Below are 8,249 nucleotides of genomic sequence, written 5' to 3' on the forward strand. Positions count from 1 at the left end.
AGTTAACCCTTTGATTGCTCCTCATGTTAACCCCTTCCTGCCCAATGCCCTTAGTACAGTGTCAGTGCCTTTTTCTTTAGCACTGATCACTGTATTGGTGACAGTTTCGCCCACTGTCAGAATGCCCGCTACAGTCCCACAGTCCCGCTATAAGTCGCTGATCGCCGCCATTAGTAGTAAAAATAAAACATAAAATTTCAGTATCTATACCGCCATTTGTAAACGCTATAACTTTCACATAAAACAATTAATTTACACGTATTGGGATTTATGTTTTATAGCAAAGACATGTAGCAGAATACATTTTGGTGTAAATTTATGATAAAATTAGATTTTTAAATTTTTTTTACTGGACATGTTTATTAGCAAAAAGTTAAAAAAAAATGTTTTTTCTCAAAATTGTCGGTCTTTTTTTTTTTTCATAGCGTAACAAATAAAAAACGCACAGGCGATTCAATACCACCAAAAGAAAGCTCAATTCTTGGGAAAAAAAGGACACAAATTTCATAGGTTTTAATAAACCTGTACACATTAAAAATAGTTTTTAACTATTACAATTTCTCATTAGGTTAATGCATGCCATGTCCAGGATGATACAACACGAAAAAACAATCGTTTATTGCCTGCACAGTGGCACAATTAAATCATATTCTGAAAAGAAGCTCTAAACGCCCTCAAACTGTTGACATTTCACTCACATTGTAAAACCTCATCACTTTTCCTCATAGTGGTAAGCCTAGTATACATAATCAGAAAATCGTACAAAAAATACTGCTTTTGAAGGGATCATATGATAATCTGATCATTAGTACACAGCTTTTGTCCAAAATTATTTGAAGAGACAAGCATGAAAATGTTTCTCGTACGAAACCAGATCGTACGATTTTCGTTTAATCAGTACAGTTTTTGTCCGAAAATACAATACAAATACATTACATCACTTCCGAATCTTCTTTCTGTTGTACAAGAATTTTCATAGCTTTAGTAACCTCTTCACTTTCAATATGAGACTATCATGCAAAAAAAAAAAACGGTGATCAGTCGTCCAATATTCTGATTGTGTGTACTGGATAATACACTGGCTGTAGACAGATGTGCTGCAACATACATGAGAAAATTAAACAAACTAGTGTTCCTATCAAAAAAGATACGAATACTTGTTTATTTAGCAATTCCACAGTGGCTTAACAGATAGCAGGCCTGCAGCTTTACAGCAGAAGGTAATCATGGGTTCAACCACTATCTATACCATCATTTGTAAACACTATAACTTTCACATAAAACAATTAATTTACATGTATTTGGATTTTTTTTATAGCAAAGACATAGCATAATACATTTTGGCATAAATTTGACAAAATTTGATTTTTTAAATTTTTTTACTGGACATGTTTAATAGCAAAAAGTCAAAAATATTAGAAAAAGATAGTTTAGCAATTCCACAGTGGCTTAACAGAAAGTAGGCTTGCAGCTATACAGCAGAAGGTAATCATGGGCTCAACCAGTTTCATTTTAAAGGAGTCTCTATGTTTCTTTGTGTTTGTCTGGGTTTAGTTTAGGGTACTCCTATTTCCTTCCATAGTCCAAACATACCAGCAGATTATTCATCTTTGTTCCAGTAGTGACCTTGATATTTGGTGTTGCAAGATTCTTTGTTTCAAAGTTCATTTGACTTAGTATATAGGTTTTCTGCTATAACAGACAGAAACAATTGAGTACTGACATGATACTTTTTTATTTGCACTAACATACAAATGTACTCAATTGTTTCTGTCGCAAGTGCACTAATACGGCTACAATCAACTCAAACTGCTATAACAGAATAATTTGATGTAATCTGTAATTTGCTACAGAATATGTTTGCTCTATATCAGGGGCCTCCAAACTTTTGAAAAACAAGGGCCATTTTATTGCCCTTCAAACTTAAGGGGGGCCGGATTGTGGCCAGTGGGAGTAGAAAATGCTCTGACATCAGTGGGAGTAAACAATACCCTAGACTTGATGGTCAGTGGGAGGAACAGTGCCCCATCATTGGTGTCAGTGGGATAATTAGTTCCCCATTTCTGGTATCACTGGGATGAACAGTGCCACGTCACTGGTGTCAGTGGGAGGAACAGTGCCTCATCATTGGTGTCAGTGGGATAATTAGTTCACCATTTCTGGTATCAGTGGGATGAACTGTGCCCCGTCGCTGATGTCAGTGGGAGGAACAATGCCCCATCGCTGGTGTCAGTGGGAGGAACAGTGCCCCATTGCTGGTGTCAATGGGCGGAACAGTGCCCTATCGCTGGTGTCAGTGGGAGGAACAGTGCCCTGTTGCTGGTGTCAGTGAGAGGAACAGTGCCACGTCACTGGTTTCAGTGAGAGGAACAGTGCCCTGTCATTGGGGTCAGTGGGAGGAACAGTGCCCAATCGTTGGGGTCAGCGGGATAATTAGTTCACCATTTCTGGTATCAGTGGAATGAACAGTGCCCCGTCGTTGGGGTCGGTGGGAGGAACAGTGCCCAATCATTGGGGTCAACGGGATAATTATTTCACCATTTCTGGTATCTGTGGGATGAACAGTGCCCCATTGTTGGGGTCAGTGGGAGGTATAGTGTCCCATTGTTGGGGTCAGTGGGTGGAACAGTGCCCCATTATTGGTGTCAGTGGGAGGAATAGCGCCCCATCGTTCATGTCAGTGGGAGGAATAGCGCCCCATCGTTCATGTCAGTGGGAGGAATAGTGCCCCATCGTTCATGTCAGTGGGAGGAATAGCGCCCCATCCTTGGTGTCAGTGGGAGGAATAGTGCTCCATTATTGGTATGAGTGGGAGGAATAGTGCCCATCATTGTTGTCAGTGGAAGGAATAGTGCTTCATATCAGTGGAAGGAAAAGTGTCCCAAGGGCCGTAAAAAAGCAAACAAAGGGTCACATCCGCCCCTGGGCCACAGTTTGGAGACCCCTGCTGTATACGAATGAACTTAGAAAATAACAGCAATCACTTTTTGTAAAGGTCAAAACGAATAGACTTAAAGGGAGTCCATCAGGATTTAGGACCGAAAGATGGGAGATGTCACTGATGGCTTACTTGGAAAGTGCAGATTATTGCTGTTATCCCTGTTGTAGGTCATTGACATAAAACAAGCATGTGAATACCTGCACATGTGTGCACATGCTTGTTCCATGTAAGTGATTCCCAAAGTACTGATGTAAAAATAATGACAACAGACCTGGAGCAGGCACCATAACAGCATGTCAGCATTGGCAGAATATCTTTATGGTTTCCATTTACTTATAAGGCAAACTACCGACTGAAAAGTAACTTTAAAACGGAATATGACTTCAAGAAAAACAACTTTGGATTGTTTACTTAACTGTGCTCTTTACATTGCTTTATATGATAATGCTGCTATCTTTATTTTAGTATGTCATTTATGTTTTAGAACATATAGGTAGCACAAAGAGTGAACCTGATTGTTATATTTTTTTTTGTGAATTACCTTCACCCTTTATTTAGACTTGTTTAAAGGACAACAGGGGACATCACACATCAGTCCATGTCACAAGTCCCCTAGGGAAGAAAAGACCGCTGGTGTCAGATCCATTTGTTGACTTGGCAGTACTTACATATACCTGCTAATGTCTTCAGCTTTCACTCTTATACATGGGTCTTGTCTGCAGTTATGTGAGCTCACCACAGCATTCTTCAATTCACACCCAGGTTAGGGGTGCCATGCAGGTCAATTACTTTTGCAGAGATTTTTAAAAGTGCTATTTGCTTTTGAAGAAATCATTATTTTAAAGCAGTACTGCAAGTAAAACGTTCTGTCATGCTCTGTGATGTTCCTGTACCTTTATGCACAAATGGTCACCGGATGGTTGGAAGAGGCATATGTATAATATAATATGTGACTTAAACAGTAATATTAAGGCTCAGAGAGCAGAGGCATATGTATAAGAATTATTCAAATTGATTTAGCAAACACATTGTATTTCCTGAACAATACATGCTTTAAATTTTAATGTGTATACTTGAAACTATACACCTTTACAAGGATTTTCAAAGAAGTATTGTTGTGTACTAGTATTAGTGTATACAATACGTATGACATAGTTTGCATGACTTGTGTGTTCTTTCAAAACATGCTACTTTAGGCACCACTTAAAAATAGATTGCCAAAAGCTGAAATATATTAATTGTATTGGTAATACAACTATATATACCGGTATATATGTATATATATATATATATATATATATATATATATATTGTTTGTATAGTTGTATTGGTAAGTCTAAATAAAGGGTGAAGGTAATTCACCAAAAAAATACAATAAGGGTCTTGATTACATCTGTTGTCGGTCCTGAGAATGACCAACCCATGTCATCATGTGACCGGCATGTCTGATGAAGAGAAAGAAAACTGCAGAATCTGTCATGCAAGGGACCTGTGTGTTATACTGGTACTGGTAATGTTTTGTTTCCATGTACTGCAAGGCTGAAGAAGGGTATCATAACCAGATAAAAAAAAACTACCTCATGATCACAGACAATGATCTTCATCCCAAATTTTCTACAGATTTGGATCTTGCTGTCAGTTTTGTGGCTTCTGATTCTGCATAGGTTTCGAGTAGACATGAGGGTTTCCAGCAGCCATTTGTCAGCGTGCATCGGAGTAGCTTTAGGGAGAGCGGACAGTCTGTGCAGGGAGAGTTAGTTGCTAACCATATGGAAGAAAAATATATTTGAAATATATTTAAAAAATATTCTTCCCAAATATATTGCAGTGTATTTGAAATGCTAAAATTTTTGCCACATTCATTATATTTCAAAATATACTTCAATAAATATATATATATATATTTATATATATATATATATATTATACAGGATTTATATAGCGCCAACAGTTTGCTCAGCGCTTTACATACATACATATATATATATATAAAATGTTATATATATACACATATATACACATATATACACACACACACATACACACATACACACACACACACATACACACATACACACATACACACATACACACATACACACATACACACATACACACATACACACATACACACATACATACATACATACATACATATATACACATATATACACACACTGCATATTGAAATGCGTTTTTATTACAAAATATATGAAAAATATTTTTAAAAACACATTTCAAATATACTGTACGCCTTTAAAAATACAAATCTACATTTTTAGAATGCATTTACAAACATATGTAGAAATATATGGTAAAATTACTTTTTTATATGTTAACAAAATCTGAAGAATATGTTTAAAAAAATATTTTTTTAAAATTATATTTTTTAAAAATATATTCTTCAGATTTTTTTTAACATGTAAAAAAGGCATTTTAACATATATTTTTACATAGGTTTGTAAATGCATTCCAAAAATGTAGATTTGTATTTTTAAAGGCATACAGTATATTTGAAATGTATTTTAAAAAATATTTTTCATATATTTTGTAACAAAAATGCATTTCAATATGCAGCATATATATATATATATATATATATATATATATTGAAATATATTGAATATGGCCAAAATTGTAGCATTTCAAATATATGGCAATACATTTGGGAAGAATATATTTCAAATATATTTCAAATATATTTTTCTTCCATGTGGGTATACAGTGCTATATTATGCTAAACTAATAGCTATATAATCTTGTGTACCCCCACCCCCCATGCTTGGTTCATGGTTCGGAGACCCAACAATCTTTTTAGAACTACATGTTTGCGTGTTTAACATGTATCCATTTTTTTTCTCTTTTGCTGGGATAAAAAAAGAATTGGGTTGGATGTTTAGTGTTTTAGGGTTTATTTCTTTAGGGTCTATTGTTTTAGGTGTGGAGTATTTGATATACTTATTCTAGTGCTTTTTTATTTGTTTCAGGGTCCACTTTTTGCTGACCCTTTTTTGCATCACATATTTATTTTCCTTGTTGCATAGCTGCCATTAAAGTGATTCTAAAGGCTTTTTTTTTTTTTAGAGAAATTAACAAACATGTTTATAGTTACCTGCTGTGTTCAGTAGTTTGGCACAGAACAGCTTGGATCCTCCTCTTCTCGGGTCTCCTGCAGGTTCTCTTGGCCCCTCCCTCCTGTTAGGTGCTCCCACAGCAAGCAGCTTGCTATGGGGGCACCCGCTGCTCTGTGTCCATTCAAACAAGGAGCCGTGGCTCGACCTCGCCCCCTCTCTCTTCTCATTTGCTCACTGGCTGTGATTGACAGCAGTGAGAGCTAATGGCTCCCGCTTCTGTCTCAGCAAATGAGAATAGGAATTCTCGGGATAGTCGAGACTCCAGTGCACATCGCTGGATTGAGAGGGGGTTTATGTGAGAATTAGGGGGGCTGGGGGAGAAGCTGCACACAGAAGGTTTCTTACCTTCATGCATAGAATGCATAAAGGTAAAAAACCTTGAGCCTTAACAACCACTTTAAATTTAGGCAATACCCTTTATTTAAGTTGCCTGGTAGGTCTAAAGGGAGAGACAGAAGTTCTGCACACAGAAGTAATAGTGGATAAGCAGGCTCTGCTGGACAAAATGGTGGTCAAGTTAGTGAATATCTCCTTTTTTATTTCCTTTGAGTCTCCTTTCTTTGGTTTAAATGTTGACCTGTGGAGCAGTCATTTAAAAAGTGTCTGCTGCACATGCCTTTCAAGGGTTATTGTCTCTTCCGAGCTACATTGGTCACCCTCATCAAAGATGGCACTGGGGGGTAAGAGTACTCAGCTACTCCAGCAGAAGAAGCATAGGACTCAAGCTGGGATGCCTCACTTCTTCCCTCACCCTCCTCAGAGGTCAAGAAGGGGTCCCTTCATTTCTTTCAGACTTCCATCTCTAATAGAGATGAGCGAATCGAAGTAGGCGAAGTGGAATTCGAGTCGAATATTGGAAAATTTTCAATTCGCGCCGAATCCGAAAAATAGCCTACTTCGGACGCGCGAATCGAAATGTTTCCTAAAATGGCGGCGGACATGTGCGGCGACGGAGCGGGGATGTCTGGGAAGGCGCGCAGACAAGGCGCGCTGACCCATAATGCATTCCTTAATGACATGTGATCGCATTAGCCAATCAGCAGCCAGCCAGCCAGCACTGTGTAATGGTCGAGCTATAAATAGCGGCCATTTTAGAATTCTTCATTTGCCTCCAGTCATTCAAGAGAGGCAGACCGCTCTGTATTAGGGACAGAGTTAGGGCCACAGAAACGTTACTTGGGGACAGAGAAACGTTACTTAGGGACATAGAAGCATTACTCAGGGACACAGAATTGTTAATGAGGGCCACAGAATCGTTACTTAGGGCCAAAGAAACGCTAGTTAGGGCCACAGAATTGTTACTCAGGGACAGACAGAATTGTTACTGAGTGCCAAAGAATTGTTACTTAGGGCCACAGAAACGTTAGTTAGGGCCACAGAATTGTTACTCAGGGACAGACACAGAATTGTTACTGAGGGGCACAGAACTGTTACTTAGGGCCACAGAAACGTTATTAGGGCCACAGAATTGTTACTCAGGGACAGACAGAATTGTTACTGAGTGCCAGAGAATTGTTACTTAGGGCCACAGAAACGTTAGATAGGGCCACAGAATTGTTACTCAGGGACAGACACAGAATTGTTACTGAGGGCCACAGAACTGTTACTTAGGGCCACAGAAACGTTAGTTAGGGCCACAGAATTGTTACTCAGGGACAGACAGAATTGTTACTGAGGGCCACAGAACTGTTACTTAGGGCCACAGAAACGTTAGTTAGGGCCACAGAATTGTTACTCGGACAGACACAGAATTGTTACTGAGGGCCACAGAATTGTTACTGAGGGCCACAGAACCGTTACTTAGGGCCACAGAATTGTTACTCAGGGACACAGAATTGTTACTGAGGGCCACAGAACCGTTACTTAGGGCCACAGAATTGTTACTCAGGGACACAGAATTGTTACTTAGGGCCACAGAATTGTTACTCAGGGACACAGAATTGTTACTGAGGGCCACAGAACTGTTACTTAGGGCCACAGAAACGTTAGTTAGGGACACAGAATTGTTACTCAGGGACAGACACAGAATTGTTACTGAGGGCCACAGAATTGTTACTTAAGGCCACAGAAACGTTACTCAGGGACACAGAATTGTTACTGAGGGCCACAGAACCGTTACTTAGGGCCACAGAATTGTTACTCAGGGACAGACACAGAATTGTTACTCAGGGACA

Source organism: Staurois parvus, unplaced genomic scaffold (genome assembly GCF_062004578.1).
Source record: "Staurois parvus isolate SC_StPar_1 unplaced genomic scaffold, SC_StPar_1.0 ptg000613l, whole genome shotgun sequence".
Taxonomy (NCBI): Eukaryota; Metazoa; Chordata; class Amphibia; order Anura; family Ranidae; genus Staurois; species Staurois parvus.